The sequence below is a fragment of the Triturus cristatus genome, chromosome 7, assembly GCF_964204655.1.
Source record: "Triturus cristatus chromosome 7, aTriCri1.1, whole genome shotgun sequence".
NCBI lineage: Eukaryota > Metazoa > Chordata > Amphibia > Caudata > Salamandridae > Triturus > Triturus cristatus.
Window position 1 is genome coordinate 601,500,628 of NC_140590.1, and position 21,001 is coordinate 601,521,628.

The window sequence follows — 21,001 nt, forward strand, 5'->3', positions numbered from 1 at the left end:
TCAGTAGTTGCTCCCTGGATTCCGCCTGTGCATCATACGCATCCGACTCGCTGTTTCCCAAATGGTCAAGTCGATCTTCATGCTTATCTATTCACTGTTTAACTTGGTGCAGTCGGCTGGTCAGGATGTCCAGCTTTCCATGTATAGCCTCCCGGCTTGTCCTTACATCCACTGGAAGCTCTTTTACATCAATGTCTTGTTGTGGTTCCTTCTCAGAGTGCTCTGGAGAAGCCTCGGAGTATGACCTTTGATCCCCTTACATAGTGAGACGCTGGCTTTCAAACTGCAGCTTCGATTTTTTAGTATCATGTTTCCCCATGGCATGTGGCAATTGCAGAATGGGCTAGTGTATAAATCGGGAAGCAAGTATTTGAGAAGGGAAAGCTCCGATACACAACAGCAGTAATTGGGGCAGGCCATGCAGTCTGACAGGTAGTGGTCCTCAGCAGTGTTCTTAGGTCCCGATCCGAGGCACCACAAGGAGGGTCCCATGCAATCCAGGGGAGAGCAGTGACAACACCAGGCGCGACCTGCCCTGGGGGAGACTCACGGCCATGTACACCTCCTGAGATAGTGCCATGGAGGCAGTGTTGAAATCACATGACAGCAGGATGCACCGCCCGGCATCATATGTGATGCTAGAGATGTTGTATACATTTATAAGGTTATCGATATATAGATATATATAGATATTTCTACTTTATGTTAATTTTGTATATTTAATTTTTTTTAAACAATTTTTCTATGTTTATGTTTGTATTTAATTTAAAATATATATTTTTGTTGGTTGCATGTATTGTTAATTTTAAATTTACTTTAGTTTTAATTTACACACACACAGATGCACACACACGTATATAGTGAAATAATTGATTACAACTATTCTGTTGATATTATGTTGCATCTAATTGTATTAATAATTTAAATATATATCATTAAGGTCTAACTGTAAAAGTTATATATATATATTTATATATATACACACACACACACACACACACACACACACACACACACACACATGTATATGCGTGGACCCAAGTTCACTCTTTAGTGTCATCACTGTCTAAGCACATTAATGGACATTACTCACTGGTGACATTTCCTCTGTCCATTATTATTTATTTCTTCAAGGTGTTATGTTTTGTAATGTTACATTGATTTGTAAAGTGCACTAATCACCCAAGAGGCAGGTGTGTAGGTGTAAGGTCCCCAAAGTGCTTATACAAAGAGCGAGGTCTTCAGAATTTTGCGGAACTCAAGATGTGTAGGCTCTGATGTGGTGAGGGTGGTTGTTCCATGCATTGGCTGTGATGTAGGAGAATGAGTGACCTCCAGTTTTGCTTTTGCAGATGTTGGAATGGGTGAGAGTGAGTCAGCACGTAGGTGTCTGGTGGGTTGGTGAAAGTGTATGCAGCTGTTCGGGTATTCAGGACTTGTGTTGTGTAGGACTTTGTATGTGTGCATGAGAAGTTTGAATTGGCTGTGCTTGTGAATGGGGAGCCAGTAAAGCTTCTTGAGATGCAATGTGATGTAGTTGCAGCATGGGAGATCAAGTATAAATCTTGCAGTGGTGTCCTAGATGGTCTGGAATCTGTGTAGGGGTTGTTTGGAGGTTCCAGCATAGAGAGTGTTGCTGTAATCCAGCCTGATGGTGATGAGTGCTTGCATGACGGTCCTTCTGGTGTTCTGAGGCAACCATTTGAAAATCTTTTGTAGCATGTGTAAGATGTGGAAGCAGGACATTCACACTGAATTGACTTGAGCCGTCATGTTGAGCTTGTCGTTTAGGATAATCCCTAGATTTCTTGCATGGTCTGTGGGTGTGGGTGTTCGTCCTAGCTCCGATGGCCACCAGGTGGAGTCCCATGGGGAGATCTTGTTGCCAAAGACCAGTACTTCTGTTCTATCAGAGTTGAGCTGCAGGCAGTTGGTTGGCATCCAGTCAGTTACTATGGTCATGCAGTTGGTAAAGTTAATCCTGGTGGTGGTTGTCTTATCAGTGAGAGGATGAGTTGTGTGTCATCAGCGTAGGAGATGACAGTGATGTCTTGTGATCAGATGAAGTTGGCAGGCAGTGTCTTTTATAGGTTGATATGGGTGGGCTGAGGGATGATCCCTGTGTGACTCTTCATATCAATCTCTTGGTCTCTTAATGGTTACAGTCTGACCCTTTGGGTTCTTCCCATGAGAAAGGAACAGATCCATTTAAGAGCAGATCCTTGTATGCAAATCTCGTGGAGTCTTCAGACGACTGTGTTATGGGAGACAGTGTCGTAGGCAGCGGAGAGATCGAGCAGGATGAAGGCCACTGTCTTTTCCCAGTCTAGGATGATTTGAATATCATCAGTGGCCACAATGAGTGTTGTTTCAGTGCTATAGCTCTTTCTGAATCCTGGTTGAGTGTTTTCTAGAAGATTGTGAAGTTCAAGGTGGGCTGTGAGTTGCTTATTGATAGCCTTCTCAATCACTTTGATGGGATAGGGGAGCAGGGAGATGGATCGGAAGTTGCTTAGTTGGTTCAGTTCAGCTGTGGGCTCCTTGAGGATGGTGTTCATGTCTGCAAGTTTCAGTACATCCAGAAAAGTGGCGGACGTGACGGAGATGTTGATTATATGGGTCAGGGTGGTGCTGATTGGTGATATTCCCAGGTTGTAAATGTGGTGGGGGCATGGTTCAGTTGGGGCCCCTGAGTGGACGGTCCGCATGATTGCTGCTGGGTTGTTTCTGGTGAGGGTTGTCTATTCGGTCAGGTGGCTATCTTGGTTGGTGGTGGGTAGGTTAGAAACAAGTTTTCTGATGCTAGGTTGGCATGCAAAGTTGCTGTGGAAGAAGTTGGATAGGTTGTCACAAGGTTGTTGGCAGGCAGCAATGTTGTTGACAGTGACTATGGGCAAGGTGAAATCCTTAACGATCGACAAAATCTCCTCACAGTTTTGGGAGATTCCTTCAATGTTGTCTGCTAGTGCTTTTCTCTTGGTGTCTCTTATTTGCTGGTTATACCATCTGAGTGGGGCCTTGTAGGTAGTTCTCTTTGTGGTGTTGTGGCTGGATCTCCATTTCCTTTCTATATTGTTGCTGTGTTGTTTGGCGTCTTGGAGGTCTTCTGTGTACCAGCTCTTCTGCTTGTTTGATCTACAATGCTTGTTGGGTTTGATGGGTGCGAGGGAGTCCGTGAAGTTCTTGATCCAGTTGTTGAAGTTGTTGATGTCCTTGTCGGGGTTGTCTCGGGGGCTAGTTTAATCCGTTCTGAGGGGGATACTTCTGTGATTTTAAACCAGCTACGGCTTGAAATGCTGAACCTGGGCTGGGTGTTGACTTGAGGTGTGTTGATTTGGAAGTGGATGCTGGAGTGGTCAGTCCATGTGAGTGGTGTGGTGGAGTTGTATTTGGTGCTGTGGCATGTGTCATACATGATTGTTACTGCCCTGAGTTATTTATGTTCAGTAATGCATGAGGCTATTTATGTTCATTAATGCTCATGTCCATTAATGTTTACTGATGCAAGGAAAGACAGAGAATATATTTTCTAACATAACCAGTAATTTTCCAGTTGGGACAACCTAAAAGCCCCCCATAAAACTATAGTTTTAAACAAAATAGTGTTTATTAGCATTTATCAGAGGTAAAGAGAACATACAACAACAAGAGAGCACAGTCACAGATAGCCACCTGATGTTTGGACCACACATTTCAATTTTTGTATATCGCACATGATACAAATAAAACAATGGCAGAGACAAGACCAACATGTCATATATATACATATACACATAAGAGTATAGCACATTATACAACAAGAGGTCAGGTCAGCGAATACAACCAGGCAAGATTATGATCAGTACCACAAGAGTAAGACATAACTTGCACAGTCATAGCTTTAAAGCTTTCCTGTGTAGTGTGAGGCCCTGGCTCTAACTCAGCAGTGGACAGTGCAGAGCAGTCTTGTTGGCGAAGGAAGGAGAAGAAGGGCTCCTAGATGTCTTTGGGGCAAGTGTGTAAGGGCATTAGCACCCACTAATTTGTTAATTGCTCCTGACATATGTGACATCTTGCTACTTAGTCTTGTATGTACGACCAGGTTTTTCCCCAATGCACAGCCACTCTCATTTGACTAGTAAGAGCAACATGGCCGAGAGGCGATGACAGGAGACAGGTATTTCCGAGGCATAGTTCAGGAGCCCAACTAAGGTGGAAAAAGTTGGCTGATGGCCTGTGATAGTATGTATGGCCTTGTAATCTACCCTCTGACACATCCTTGCAGAGTGACTATAATCAGCCCGGGAGAGTCTGCAGCTTAGACATCGTGGACTGGGAGTTAGCCCAGTTTTTAATAACTGCAGTGGTGTGCGGTATAATCGATGTAAAAATCTAAATTTTGTGAGTCTAAGTTTGTAGTTAGGGGAACGGTACTCCAATAGTAGGACCCCCATTGCTTATCTGTCAGGGGAGGATCTATATCCACATCCCAAGCTACTCGTGCTGTTGGAGTGGTATTCGATGAGGTAGTTTGCATGCGAATATGCGATGTTACATTACATGCGGTTCAACGCATATGATTACAACACAGTTGTTACTATGACTGCATTGTTACAACGCATACCATTACATCGCAAGTTGTTTCTATGACCTGCTGTAGGGGGCGCGCTGGACTTAGTAATAGTATAATTTACTATTCCAAATCCAGCGTGCGCAAAATTAGGGAATGTGTGGGAATAGTAAATTATACTATTCCTTAGTTTTGAGTGCCCCTACATTAAATCATAGAAACAACTTGCGTTGTAATGGTTAGCATTGTAAAAACATGGTCATTGTAACAAGCACGTTGTAATCGCATGTGTTGTACCGCATGCAATGTAAACGCTGCTTCCCTTTGCATGCTGTTGTATAGGTGAGTAAAAAGCTTATGCGGTGAAGGGGTGGTGTGGATAAGCTCCAGTGCAGGTAATGGAGGTGTTAGAGAGTGGAATGTGGCATGGATAGTGCGACAGGTAGTCTTGAGTTGATAATAAAGAAGAGTATCTAAAGGTGTAGGGTTGGAGTCAGCCTCGAATGGGGTGATGAAGATATCCCCGGGGTATAAGTCTGAGAAATTCCTAAGCTGACGCCTGCACGCCAGCAGCATGGCACCCCTGTCATGGAGCAGAGGGTTCAGAGGATTGTGGTTAATAGGAGCAGATGGGACGTACAGACATTCCAGCCCTGTGTGTCTACACAGCTCCCCCCTGCCAAGTGTACACACGCTACTGTATCTATTTCGGCTCTTGGTGCTTTATAAGGCACATATAGCACTTTTGTTAATGGCCAGCAGGAGGCATAGTCCAGTTCAATGGCCTTTTGGGGTTGAAATGGAGTTGGGTGAAGTCAGTAAAGAAGATACTGCTCCTGGGCACACAGGGTGTACAGCTTCATATCAGGTGCCCCCAGTCACCCCTGCACAAGCAGCAGAGTGAGGAGGTCCCAAGACACGAGGGGCTGTTTATGCACCCAAATGAGTAACCCTGGGCGTAGTGTGCGTAGCGGGGCTACCCAGAGGTCCACGGATTTGCAAACAAACTACGTGGAGCTCCGCTACGCCACCCACCTCCACCCCCCAATTATAACAAGTAATTAAGCATTACTAAAAAATAAACTTAAAACCACTTACCTGAACTGCGGCGTCCCCGGGCTGCCCTGCTCCTCTTCTTATAATGAGGGGGGGGAGGTGGGGGCTGGCCAACTCTGCTCCGCTGCAGAGTGTGTGGAGATATGCCTTCTCCGCGGAACGCGGAGAAGGCAAATCTCCGTACACTCCGCGGGCGGAGCGGAGGTCTCCACCCGGGGTTACAAATGAGTGTAATCAGAGTGGATTTGATACGTTGAATTGTTTTTGCAATGAGCGGTAGTAGAACATTAAGGAATAAATATAAACATTTAGGGAGGACTATCATCTTGGCTATCATAATGCAGGCCCTCGGTGACAGCTGCAGTTTGGACCAGACAGGTTCTCTGTCCTCAATTCAATCAATTACTCAACGATAGCTAAGTCGCCATAGTACTTCAGGGTCTCTGCTCAGGCATATGCCAAGATACCGAATCGGCTCATAAGCCCACACAAAGGGTTTTCCATAGGGAGAAGCAGCATCCCATCTGTGAGGGGAAATAAAACAGACTTGGTCCAGTTAATATGTATACCCTAGTAGCAGCCAAATCGCACCACCTCGCATGTGAGAGAGGCCAAGTTCTTTTCTGGGATGTGCACATAAAGTGTAATATCTGCATACATTGAGATGACTTGTACCCCGATGGTAAAGTCAGTGCCTCTATCTGCGCTGCACTGTTGGAGCCGCACTGCCAGTGGCTTCATTGCTATTGCAAAAAGGAGTGGTGACTGCGGGCAACCTTGCCTCATGCCTTTGGTACCTGCATCTACTTAATGAACTGAGGACTGAGGCCAAGGCGTGCCAACAAGGGAAAAAGGTATGCCCATTCCAGGCAATCAAATATATGAGTCACATAAATTAGCCTTTTGTCTGGTTTTAGGAGCATGAGGGCAGCAGATACCCTACATGTTGGGATTTCTCGAACATAGCCAACAGATGCGGGGCAAGCAAGGAGGCAAAATCCTTGTAAAAGGCCATGGAGAAAACATCTAGGCCAGGTGCTTTGTTACAGGGTAGGGAACCAATAATCTGTACTTTTTCTTCCATGATGATATGTGGTTCTATATAATTCAAATGAGCACGTTCAAGCCAGTGACTGTATAGTGTCAACATTTTTCTCACTGATCCCAGTATCACTGTGTCCTTATATAACGGGGAATAAAAAGAAGTCATTGTTTGAAGTAGATTCGATGGGGAAGAGGTGGGGTTAGATTCCTCATCTCGCAGTTCTGTCATGTAAGTGGAAACACGTGGTCTGCAGAGCATGCCCACAAGTGTCTTACCTGGGTGGTCACTCTCACGGTATCGCTGAGCTTGTGCACCCCAGTGGAGAAATCGAGTTTCCCGATCCGCTTATTCCAGAAATTTGGACATCACCTCTTGGATGTGAGCCATTGTGGTGGCATCTTTGGTGTGAAAATATTACATCTTCCACATATAAATGCCTTCCTCGATGAAGGTAAGAAGGCCTCATATGACCTTCAAACTCCCAATTTCTTAGATATGCAAGCACCCCAAATGACCACCTTGAAGGCCTCCCTGAGTGTAGATGGTGAATCAACAGAGCCGACTTTGGTGTAAAAAAAATCCACTATGGCTCTGCGGATTTCTTTCCGGAACACTGCATCACGTAGTGTATTGGGAGGTGAGCACCAGGTGAATGAATGAGGGTATGCCTCGGGGAGCTGCAACTCCAACAGGACAGGGGCGTGGTTGGACAAAGTATGAGGAAGGGTAGTCACCCTAGTGGTTCATATCTGAACAGCCCTGGAAGTTAAGCAGTAGTCTATCCTGGACCAGGCATTGAGGTGAGTAGATACACAAGTGCCTTCTAGGGTGTCCCTGTGCATGTGTTTCCAAACGTCACTCAAACAGTTATGGAGTATAATTGTTTTAAGTGCCAGTGGAGCATTGGGGTGTGGACACTTGGTGGTTCCAGAGCAGTCGAGCTGGACATCAAGAGATACATTGAAATCCCCACACCAAATCAGAGCACAAGGGCCAAGATTGGAGATTAGTCTCCAAGTGTCCAGCTAAGATAACATACTGCCCTTCACTATCAATGAAGGATTGTGATAGTTTCCAAGGGAGCACCTTGAAGAGAGAAACAAAAATGCCCCTGGCAAAGTTGGAGTATATGGCAGTATATATTTCCCTGCACTATCAGGAACTCAGCCTGGAATCTGATGAGCTCACCAGGTGCGTCTCCTGTAGGAAGCAGATATCTACTTTGTGTCTTATGAGGTAGGCATGGACTAGAAGCGCCTTCCTACAATCGGTTAAAGCCGCAAATTATCCATGTGACGCAGGTAGTAGTGGTCATGATATCACAAGATGTAGGCAAGGAGTTGAAGTGGTTGCTTCAATGTGACATGTTTAGGGAACGCAAGAAGAAAGTGGTTAGCGTACAGTTGCTCGGACACTGAAACAAAAGCATAGCACAATAGAAGCAAACAGATAGAACAAACAAACCCCCAACCAGTCCAACTTATAATCTTGGTTGAGAAACCCCATCTCACTTCCCTCCCTCTATCCCTCCCAATTCTCTCACAACTTAGTAACTTGAATAAGAATCATCCCTGGAGGCAAAGAGTATCTGGGTTGACAAACCCTACAGTGCTAGACAGGGTGCCCGAGCCTATAATATAAGAGAGCAACATTTTTGCAAATAATCGAGATGTGAATCCCATTTGAGTAGCATAGTAAAGAACTAGAAGTCATGGTGCTTTCGGACTTGGCTGCAAAATGGGTAATAAAAACAATACACATTTAGAGATCGTTAGAGATGGGACCACCAACCGGAGGTGGATGTTAACAATAAACTTCATAATAGGACAGCATCAATCAGTGTCACTCAATAGATTCTTGTCAGCTGCACTTGGTGAAGTTCGAGGTGAGCACAGATGCTTGGTGACGTACTTGGTGAATTTTAGGGCTAATTTAGCATCTGGGAAAAAATGCTACTTGCCCTCCCAAGCGACTATCAATTTGGTGGGGTAGAATAATGCAAAGGGAATTTCCGCTTTCTGAATGATGTTTTGCTGCCAGAAACTTGTGACAGGCAGCCTGCATCGACATCGTGAAGTCTGGATAAAATTTCAGGTTGTTCTCTTGATATTAGATGGAACCTCGTTCACGGGAGTTCAGAAGGGGCGTGACTGTAGGGCGAGCCGATGCACCAAGGGTGGTCTAGGGACAAGTGAGCGATGTGCACGTTCAACAATGGAGATATTGGACAGTTTGCCCCCAAATAGATCTTGTTACATAGTCTCAACACATTTTAGTGCCGTATGTAGATTCCAGGATGCCCTTAATCTGGTGATTATTGTGCAAGAAGCGCGCTTTGAGATCTTTTTTTTTCTTTCAGACTTTTATATAGCACGAACTTGACCCCAATCCAATCGGGTATCAGAGCGCTTTACATAGCACCAGTTACGTTACATGAGGACACACATTAATTTTTTGTTAGGCATGGGGAAATTAAGTGATTTGCCCAGAATCACAGGATGTTCAGCGTCATTACCGAGACTCGAACCCAGTTCCCCAGGTCCGAGGTCGAGCGCCCTAGCCGTTAGGCCAACTCCTCTCCCCAATCTTCATTTTTGGCCTTGATAAGTTCAAGTACCTTATCCATCTTCAGTAGTTGCTCCCTGGATTCCGCCTGTGCATCATACGCATCCGACTCGCTGTTTCCCAAATGGTCAAGTCGATCTTCATGCTTATCTATTCACTGTTTAACTTGGTGCAGTCGGCTGGTCAGGATGTCCAGCTTTCCATGTATAGCCTCCCGGCTTGTCCTTACATCCACTGGAAGCTCTTTTACATCAATGTCTTGTTGTGGTTCCTTCTCAGAGTGCTCTGGAGAAGCCTCGGAGTATGACCTTTGATCCCCTTACATAGTGAGACGCTGGCTTTCAAACTGCAGCTTCGATTTTTTAGTATCATGTTTCCCCATGGCATGTGGCTATTGCAGAATGGGCTAGTGTATAAATCGGGAAGCAAGTATTTGAGAAGGGAAAGCTCCGATACACAACAGCAGTAATTGGGGCAGGCCATGCAGTCTGACAGGTAGTGGTCCTCAGCAGTGTTCTTAGGTCCCGATCCGAGGCACCACAAGGAGGGTCCCATGCAATCCAGGTGAGAGCAGTGACAACACCAGGCGCGACCTGCCCTGGGGGAGACTCACGGCCATGTACACCTCCTGAGATAGCGCCATGGAGGCAGTGTTGAAATCACATGACAGCAGGATGCACCGCCCGGCATCATGGGTGGCCAGGGGAAAGTCCAAGCACCCGCCACCAAGGGAGACCACGGGCAACCCTAGGGTCCACCTCGCCACCGCAGCACTATATCTGGGCTCACATATCTTCAGCTCAGTCTGTTCGGGCACAGCTACCGCCTCAGTCCCAGGCCCTGAACAAGGACTGCACACCCCTCGATGCACAATTAGCAGCACAGGCCATCATTGGCAGCAGGCAGCCCCGCGGACAGAGCGGGCCACCCACTGACATGCTGAGACTGCACCGGGTGCGCTGAATGAAGCGGTGGGGAGCCCAAGTTCCCAGTGCGATTGATGTCAACACAGGTATTTAGGCACTCAGAGGTCCAAGCGTCTCAGTCACCCTGCTCAGGTTGCAATTAATATGCCCCCCACCAGCACAGGACTCAGCGACCAACCGGAGCCTTTCCTCCTGTCTTACCGATCCTCCAAATGCCCCGCCCCTCTGCAGTTTCAATGGCAGCCTCAGGCGCTTCCCCTGGACTTCTCCTCACCTCGGTTTGTTCAATTTTGTGGCCTACCACACACCGCGCACCACAGCCCACAAATGATGCTGGCAGCCCCCGTGAGGGCACAGAGCACCTGCATTAGGCAGCGATGCAAGGTTGGGGCCCAGTTTGGCATAACCACCGCACTCTGCCCACTCCCTGTTTACCATCCCTGTACTCCTTGTCGTGAATAAGCCAACGTACACTTTCCTCTGTGGTGGACCTTTGTTGGCCGCAGTTTTTTATTAGGAATAGACGGATATACATATTGGTAATTTGTTATTAGTGAGCTGTCATCACGTCATATATTGCGTTTGCATAGATCATATATGTATTGCACAATCAGCAAATTAGACTGACAGTTCTGTGTACAGGTCACTTGTAGGCTCACATTGTCTCTTGTCCTTGTTGGGCTGTTGCTTGGTTTGGTTGGATTTCCCCTCGCAGGGGGTGTAGCTTCCGTCCCTGGAGTTAGGCCACAACTCGCTACCATGCCGATTCTTGTTGTGCCCTGCCATCCGGCGGGGGCTGGGCAGCGAGCGCCGTTTCTGTTAGTCACCCCCTTTTGTGGTAGGCCAGCTCACCCAGCCGTAAGGCATCCCAGAGCGAGTGGTCCTACACACCGCCCTTAGGCCAACTCACCCAGCCGTGAGGCATCCCAAAGTGAGTGGTCCTATTCGGGCGCACCGCACTCCGGTGTGCCTCAGTACCAACCATTATCCCTGCATTTCCCGCCATCTTTCCTGTTCCTACGTACTGCGACATTCTTGTTCCTTAGGTGTGTTTGGGTGGGTAAAAAGAATTTCGCCGGTGCTTCTCCCCCACTCCCAAAGATAGGAGCTTACCTGGGGGAGCAGGGAATATATCCCCCCGCAGGTGCTGGCCGCTCAGTGTTGGTTCTTCCCCATTGGGGGATTCATATCTCGCCTTGTCCCCCCATTGGCCGGGGGAGCCGGCGCCTCGCAGGCGAACCCAGCAGGGGGGGTAGGAGGTGGTGAAGCGCCGGAGGTTCCTTGCTCCTTGGCGCGAAAAACTAACAGGCTTTGTCCGGGGGCTCGGCGTCGGTTATGGCGCCGGCCCTCTAGGCCCCCTTTAGTGGTGGCCTTTGCTATAACCACCGCACTCTGCCCACTCCCTGTTTACCATCCCTGTGCTCCTTGTCGTGAATAAGCCAACGTACACTTTCCTCTGTGGTGGACCTTTGTTTGCCGCAGTTTTTTATTAGGAATACACGGATATACATATTGGTAATTCGTTATTAGTGAGCTGTCATCACGTCATATATTGCGTTTGCATAGATCATATATGTATTGCACAATCAGCAAATTAGACTGACAGTTCTGTGTACAGGTCACTTGTAGGCTCACATTGTCTCTTGTCCTTGTTGGGCTGTTGCTTGGTTTGGTTGGATTTCCCCTCGCAGGGGGTGTAGCTTCCGTCCCTGGAGTTAGGCCACAACTCGCTACCATGCCGATTCTTGTTGTACCCTGCCATCCGGCGGGGGCTGGGCAGCGAGCGCCGTCTCCGTTAGCCACCCCTTTTGTGGTAGGCCAGCTCACCCAGCCGTAAGGCATCCCAGAGAGAGTGGTCCTACACACCGCCCTTAGGCCAACTCACCCAGCCGTGAGGCATCCCAAGTTGAGTGGTCCTATTTGGGCGCACCGCACTCCGGTGTGCCTCGGTACCAACCATTATCCTTGCATTTCCCGCCATGCCGGCAGGGAGGCTCCCGTCTTCCTGCGGCTCCCCCTTCCTCCATCCGCCGGTTTTTATCTGCAGCCCGCTAGTGCCATAGCGCCCCACAGGTTCCTCCAAAATATTTCCATGCCTACATCAGACAAATGTACTCCATCTGGTGCATAGAATTCGGGGCGACCCGTGTGGATGAGCCCATGCCGCACTGATTCAAACCCGTTGATCCTGCAGAACTTGCTCACGGTCAGGTTGAGTTTCTTCCGTGAGTTCTCAACTGCACTCGGCGAGTGTGCCCCCTGCCAGTTGCTCCTGCTAATTAGCTCTGACCAGATGATGGTGGTGCTACAAAAGGACCTCCCCACCTCCGTTAGATCCCTCTGTATGCCCTGGAGCAGATCACGCCGCCCTCGCTTTGCCAAGTCGTTCCTTCCCAAGTGTATGACCAGGGTGTCCGCTTTTAGTTCTGCGAGCTTCGCCGGCAGCTGCTCCCATTTCATTCTCGGCTGCCCGAACCACCTTATGCAGGTGTCTGCTGGCCGTCCATCGCACTTGCACCCCTTTTGGCGCCACCAGGATTGCATTCGGGTTATGAAAGAGTGGCCCACTACCCACACCAGCCGCGGTCTTCATCCTGCCAGGGAAATGAGAATAAGTCATTCAACTTGTCTGGCGGGGTGGGTGCCATGTCTCTGCCGTCTATGCCAGCTGTGGCCTAACGTTCCACTTGTACGCTTTCGACCGCCATCTCCCCACGGCCTGTATCCCGGCTTCAGACATCGCGTGCTGTGCGGCTGTTGAGGCGGCCCCAATTCTGAAGGAGTGGGACCCGAAAACTGACGGGGCAAACCTGCTTTGCTGTGCGTGAGGCGCATGAAGGCGGTGAATTGGAATCTGCTAAGGTGTGTACCATCGCTGTGCTTGAATAGCGGGCCCTTGCCGGCAGGACATATTGCCATAAAGGCGAGCAAACAGCAAACCACGCAGCAGCTCTTATCCCTAATGCACCGCAACCGTACCACCGCCCTCTTCCCTGTTTGGTCCGTCTTGGAGCGTCTTAGTAGGAGCTCAACTTCCCCTGTTCCTGGTGTGAAGTCGGCTGCCTGCAAGCAGCCGTCCGCGGGGCATGTCCTAGCGGTTGCAACTAGATCGACAATACGGAATGGCCCAAAGAATGCCATGGTGAAAGCCACCCGGATTAGTTGGTGTTCGAAATTGTCCCTGGTGGTGCCCCGCAGCACCCCCAGCAGGGCCCCCAGCTTATTGTAGTCTATCGGGCATCTAGAGTCACGTCTTGGGCCCTCGTTGCGTCTCCACCCCTTCATCGCTGCCCTGGTGTAATGCGTGGACCCGGGGTCTAACCCGGTCGCTAGCTTTGAGTAGTATGTCAAGGCGGACAGGTGGGCTTGTGTCCATGACCTGGACTTCCATGCGTCAAATGCTCACCGAATGAATTGTTCAGATGCCCGGCTAGTGGCCAGGATGTCGTCCAGCGATCGGATCTGTCCCACCCGCATGACTGTGCTGATATATGTTTGGTATCTCCTGGCGGCTTTCGGGGTGAGGGCTTGGTTGACCAACTCCGACAGATCTATTCCGCCAGGTCCCACAGTCGGCCCGGGAAAGGGGTAATTTGCTGTTCTGCGCTGGGAACCAATTCCCTGAACCTCTTCATCCGTGCCTGGGACAGGGCATCTGTTACTTCGTTGTCCACCCCAGGTACGTGGCCTGCCCGCAGATCTATGTTGCCTTCCAGCTGTAACTTAACCAATCTGCGCACTAATCAAAGGGTGTCTGGGCATCTGACTGTCCCCTTATTGATCGCTTGCACCGATCCCCTTGTTGTCTGACCATAGAGTCAGTTTCATGTTTCGCAACTCGCGCCGCCAGACTGTGAGTGCCACTATGATGGGGAAGAGCTCCAGAAAGGTGATATTTTTGGTCATGCCCGTGCTGTGCCATAAATCCGGCCACTCCCCTGTGCACCACTTATTACCCAGGATTGCCCCAAAGCCTGAGCTACCAGAAGCGTCAGTATAGAGAGCGATTTGCTCGCTCGTCACCCAGCCTTCCCTCCAGATCAGTACCCCGTTAAAGTCTGACAGGAATGTGTCCCACATTGCTAGGTCTTTCTTGACTTCTGCTCCTATCCTGACATGGTGGTGACTATGGGTGAGCTGAAGTTCAGTTTACCTATGAGCCTCTGGTGGTCCCAGAGTGTTGCTTTCTCCCGCCCCGGAGGCCCCTGATCTCCTCCCTGAAATCCTCAACTTTCTCCGGGGGGAGCCTGGAGTTCCCGGCAATGGAGTCCAGCTCTATCCCTAGGAATGTGATCTGTGTGGCCGGGCCTACCGTTTTTTCGGCGGAGAGCGGGACCCCCAGCTCCCCTGCCAGCCCCACAAAGGCTGCTAGTGTGTCGCTGCATTCGCTGAACCCCGCGGGGCCTGTGAACAGGAAATCATCCAAGTAGTGGAGTTTCCCGCCTGACTGATGTCTGGTGTGCAGCGCCCATTCCATAAAAGTACTGAAAAGTTCAAAATAGGCACATGACACCGAACATCCCATGGGCATAGCTTTGTCAAAGTACCGTTTGCCCTCCCATTGGAAACCTAGTAGGTGAAAACTGGAGGGGTGGACTGGTAGTAGGCGGAAGGCGGACTCTATGTCCGCTTTTGCCATGAGTGTCCCTGGGCTGGTTGCCCTGACTAAGTCAACGGCATCGTCAATCGTGGCGTAACTCACTGCACAGACCTCCGTGTCAATCCCATCGTTGACCGAGGCTCCTTCGGGGAATAAGAGGTGATGAATTAAACAGTATTGCCCCTGCTGTTTTTTGGGAACTACCCCTAGAGGGGAGATCACCAGTTCCTTGGTCATGTGCCCGGGTAGCGGACCCTCTACCCTTCCCAATGCCCTCTCCTTTTCTATTTTTTGTGAGACCACCCCCAGGTGTAGCAATGCCGATTTTAAGTTTGTGGCCCTGACTGATGGGAGGTGGCCTGTAAACGGAATGGGAAACCTTTCTCAAAGCCGTGTACTAGGGTATCAGCGTCTGTCTTGTTATGGTAGCCATTGGCTAGCTTACACAATAAGTGCGTGTTAACGGGGGACCGTGCTAGCTTGAAAGATTGTAAACCCAAGGTGACCCCCCTGCCCCCTGTGCCCTGCTCGCTACTTCTTCTTCTCTTTCTTGTCTCCCTTGTGTTCTTTCCAGCGTTTGCACCCCGCTAAGGGGTGACCGCCCCCGCACGAGGAGCAAGTGTGCTGGAACTTGCATGCTGCCCCATAGGTGCACTCGTTTGTTTTGAACTTCCTGGTGATGGCTGGTGTTCCGGTGCTGTGAGGCGTTTTCCATGAGCTGAATTGCTTGGGTTTATGAAATGACCTCCCCTTACCCTTGTGGGAATGCCCGCGAAAGGACTGCTCTGGTCTGCACCCCCATGCCTTGGCCTCCCTTGCCACCATCATTTTGTGAATGAAACCCGACACGTCTTCCTTGTTCCACTCCATTTCTGGGTGCATCTGCATCTTTAGCATAAACCCCTTATCATGTTCCAGCCATGCCTCGCCCGGGAACTGTCTCTGGGCATTGTGTATGTTAGATTCGTATAACGATAGGTCGGCTGCGCAACGCAGGAATTTCTCAACTATAATGCAGGCCATTATACGGAACGCGTCCAGCCAATTATCAAAATTCTTCTCCTTGCGTTCTTTTCTCTGCTCCCTCTTATCATCATCTAGCTAGCTCTGTGGCCCTGGTGGTGAAAGACGCGGCCGTTGTTGTGGGAGGTGGGATGGGTGCTCGGGGAGTGCATCCCCACGCCACCGTGGGTGAACCTATTTCGCCCCCAGTGTGCTCTGGTGCCCTAAGCGCTGTCGGTGTGTGTGGCCAGGGTCTGTCAGGTGCCAGGGTAACCCTGTTACCTCTTCCTCCACCTGGTCCTCTACTTCTCCCAACCCTACCGTGTCTTCCTGCCCATCCCTTGCCGTCACACCTGGTGCTCCAGCCTGCTTGGCTAACCCCTCCATGATGAGTGGTGCCATAGTCTTAAGTCATTCCTGCACAATTGCATTAATATGCTCACTGCTTGTTGTAGTGTCCGCTGTCCCCCTGCTTGGTCCCGCCGCCGCCGTGCAGGCTACAGGTGGGTGGGTCTTCTTCTGGGGGGTCTTTCTGGGAGCTGCTGCGTCTGCCAGCTTGGCCGGAGCCCTCCTCTGCCGTTTAGCTGCCGGTGCCCCAGGCCTGCTCCATTGCTGGTGACTAGTGCCTTCCTCTGGATCCTCCTGTAGGTGGGGCTGCAGCCAGTCATGCCCATGGATTTCTGTTGCCGCCCGGATCCGGCGCACCAGGTCGTTGAGATCCTCCTGTTGCCTCTTGCTCCCCTTTCTTGCCATCTGTCCCAAGTCACAGGCTGCTGGCTGGGCTCCTCCTTTAAACTCTGAAAAGCGCAACTTTATGCACCAAATGTCCTGTTGTGGGGTGCTGCCGCAGATTTATACACCAAGACCTTGTGTTGCCCAAAAGACACAGGCCAAAATATTTCCCGACCGTCCTGAAAGAATTACCAATGCCTATGCTTTAGACTGAGCAAACAGAGACCTGGAACGATCAGGGATCGAACACCTAATCTTCAGGCAAGCGTCTAAGACCTTCAACCATTAGGTCAGCGTGGCTCCTTTGAGAGCTTTGTCTTTAGTTTTTTTTTTTGTGTTGCAGCCGGTGCGCCTGCCCCTTTAAGGCTTGCTTCAGGCGCCGGCTCTGCTCCTTCGTGGACGTCGCGCTCCCATCTCAATAGACCGGGAGCGCCTCGCGGTGTGCAGTTCTTTCCTCAGGTGGGTGCCGGGGGAGCCTTGCGTGAGCTGTTCGCCCGAGAGAGAACGCGCCGGATACCGTCGACCAGGTAGGGGATTTCACCGTCCAACAAAACTTTGGATAGTTGTGCTTACTGTGTGAGCCGCAAGACTCGCCCCTGCTCGTCCACTGGAGTGTTCCCTCGACGTCGAGGGGGGCCACAGAGGTTGGGGTGGGCTCCCGATCATCTGCTGCGGTGTTCCTTCGTCGACAGGGGACTACGGAGGTCGGGGTGGGCTCCCGATCTTCCACAGCACTATGGTGCTCCCATGACATCTCGACCCCGGCGATCGGGGTGGGCTCCCGATCGACCGCTGCGTTGCTTCCCGCCTGGCGCTCCATTGACGGGGGGAGCAGATTCCTGGGCCACGGATGTCGTGGTGGGCTCCCAGTCCTTCCGCCGTGCCACGGCCTTTGACCTGGCGCTCCCTCGGTGTCCCGGGTAGGCTCCGGCTCAACCGCTGTGATGTCGCCGCTCAGCGCTTCCTCAGGCGTGCACAGGGCTACGGACCTTCCGGTGCCGGGGTGGGCACTCGGTCGTCCGGCCCTCGGTACCCGTTGCAGCCCGGCGCCTATTTGCTTCCCTTGTTCTGCTCGCCAACAGGGCTTCGCCTCCTCGTCTTCAGGACACAAGAATTCAAAAAAGAATTTCGCCGGTGCTGCTCCCCCGCTCCCAAAGATAGAAGCTTACCTGGGGGAGCAGAGATTATATCCCCCCCGCAGGTGCTGGCCGCTCAGTGTTGGTTCTTCCCCATTGGGGGATTCGTATCTCGCCTTGCCCCCCCATTTGCCGGGGGGGCCGGTGCCTCGCAGGCGAACCCAGCGGGGGGGGGGAGGAGGTGACGAAGCGCCAGAGCTTCCTTGCTCCTTGGCGCGAAAAACGAACAGGCTTTGTCCGGGGGCTCGGCGTCGGTTATGGCGCCGGCCCTCTAGGCCCCCTTTGGTGGCGGCCTCTGCTAGGGTAGGCCCAGCCACGTCGTCGGCAGACCCTTGCTTGCTCTCATGTAAATAGTCCCACAGGGGCCAGCGATGGCATCCAAATCGCCCCATGTGTGCGCTGCAGTCAGGGATCACTTTTCACGTCCGACAGGCAGGTGACCAGCCCATTAACAGCGGGATAATGAACTGATTATAGACTCAGCCGGCAGGGGCCTCTCTAAAGAGAAGCCATTACGTGGCCCGGCTAAGATCTGCCCCCCCCAAAATAAATATTTAAACAATAGTTAGGGTAATAACACAAAGTCTAAGCATGAGGAATGTCATTAAATTCAGAGTGTGGTTGATCTAGAATTCTGTAAATGGAAACAACATTTTTAAAAATGTTATGGACAATTAAACTACTATTATGCATATAAATTTCGATGAAATATTTATAATAAGGAATCTGAAATGTGAATGAATTTTATATAAAGTAGATTGTTAACAAATAGCTTCGTTTGTTAACTGTGATTTGTAATGCGAGTGTTAAGAGCACTGCTATTTAACAAGCTATGTTTGAATAAAATAGAGAACGCATCTCAATATTATATTGCAGGGTACTACAGAAAAGAGACACCTATATTACAAAACCACAGAGGATAATAAATATCAGGTTCAATTTTAAACGTTATGGATACCTACAGAGGCTTGAATATTTAAATGTGGTTTTATGACATGAATTTAACACAATGTTAAGAATATGTCTGAAAAACAGGAAGAAATCACTTAGCTAATTGCAAGAAACACTGAAGGTAGTAATATAAATATACCAGATGACCACATCCTTGGTATACTTAGGTGCCGATTCCGATCTGTTAAAAAAAATTACCGTACGACTCGTATCCGTATTTTTTTACGTACGAATCATACAAGTCCCGTACAAATGGCGAAGTACGATTCGTACGTGAAAAATACATACGAATCGCTTCTGGAACAGTCTACGAGACGTCCCCGGACAGTTTTACATACAAATTGTAAAACTGAAGTCCGAGCGTGCAAGTACGATCCGTACCGCCCGTCCGAAAACACAAGCGCATGGAAAAGGCCCCGTACGGAGCGAACGCCGTACCACTCGTATCCGGGTAAACTTGTGCCCGGCATACGAGTCGTACAGCCCCCCCAACCCCTCCCCATATGTCTGCACCGTACCCCCTATGTCCGCACTCTACCCCAGCCCTGTACGTGTATGCACCGTACCCCACCACCGTACCCCAGCCCCGTACATTTACGCACCGTACCCCACCACCGTACCCCAGCCCCTTACTTGTATGCACCGTACCCCACCACCGTACCCCAGCCCCTTACTTGTACGCACCGTCCCCCACCACCGTACCCCAGCCCCGTACCCCTGCGCCATACCCCAGCCCCTTACTTGTACGCACCATACCCCACCACCATACCCCAGCCCCGTACTTGGACGCACCGTACCCCAGCGCCGTACCCCATGCCCCTACATGGACGCACCGTACCCCAGCGCCGTATCCCAGGCCCGGACTTGGATGCACCGTACCCCAGCACCCTACCCCAGCCCAGTACCCCAACACCGTACCCCAGCACCGAACTTGTACGCACCGTACCCCACCACTGTACCCCAGGCCCGTACTTGGATGCACCGTACCCCAGCGCCGTACAACATGCCCCTACTTGGACGCACCGTACCACAGCGCCATACCCCAGCCCCGTACTTGGACGCACCGTACCCCACCACCGTACCCCAGCACCCTACTTGTACGCACCGTACCCCAACACCGTACCCCAGCCCTGTACTTGGACGCACCGTACCCCACCACCGTACCCCAGCATCGCGTATGTACGAACCGTACAACAACATTGCATATGTGAGCACTGTACTTACATACGCTAAAACGACTCGTACAGAACCAGGACACTGTAAAACTGCACAAGGAGGGTCAATTCGACTCGCACAACACCACAAAACACATCTACAGAACAAAAAAATCTAAAAGACTGACCTGGCACATCCAAACAGGCAAACAGAGGCCCAAACTCACAACCACCTCTTATAACACACCCACCAAAGGTTCAAACCCAGCCACACCCACAAATGGACCAATAAAAAGGGCCCACACTCACAAACCATGAGCCTTTGCAACAGACCCACTGCTGACAGACACCACACACAAACAACTGCACCCATACAGCTTAACTTACATACCTTCACACAACCTCCTTCACACATACCCCCTCTACACATTCACACACACACCTACACATTCACACCCACACACCCACAACCATCCACACCCACAGACAAGAATCCAAAGTTCACAAGGGAGGAGCTGGACATCCTTGTCAACGAAGTCATCAGAGTCGAGCCACAGTGGTGGGTGGGTGTCGGTGCTATCCCCAGAGCGATCGGCCACCAGGAGTCTTCCCAGGCTGAGGGTGTGGGTCCCAGGATGAGGACCTCCGTCTTGTCCGAGTTCTGTTTCAGATGGCCGTTCCGCATCCAGTCGGCGATGGTCCTCAGCCCTTGTGGATGTTTGTTTTGGCAGTGTGAGGGTCCTTGGTGAGGGAGAGGATGAGCTGGGTGTCGTCAGCGTAGGAGATGTTTTTGAGGTTGTGGTGGCGGGCCACTTGTGTGAGGGGGCCATGTGGATGTTGAACAGCATCGGGCTGAGGGATGATCACTCACCCCTTACACAAGCACACACCCCCGGGGCGGCCAATGAAGTTACCCACTCTCACAATGGACATGTGACACAACAAGATCAAGCCACAGCCAAAGAAGCATCCAAGCCCAAATTCGACATGTCAAACACCCTGGAGAACATTTCAATCAGTCCCCTGCAACATACCCATCCACAAGTGAACATTGATGTGAATGCTAGGCACATACAACTACCGGGAGGAACTGTAGCAACTACAATATGTATGAAACATGGTTGTCGCATTAAACAGCATTAACATTGTCTCTCTCTCACACAGGGCAACGTCATGGATCTCCCCCCAACAATGGGGGGGAAGTACCACGGTCCCAGGCTCGGGAGGAACCTGATCCCACCGGCAGCGACACCTCACAACACTCCGCGGATGACCCCATCCCACC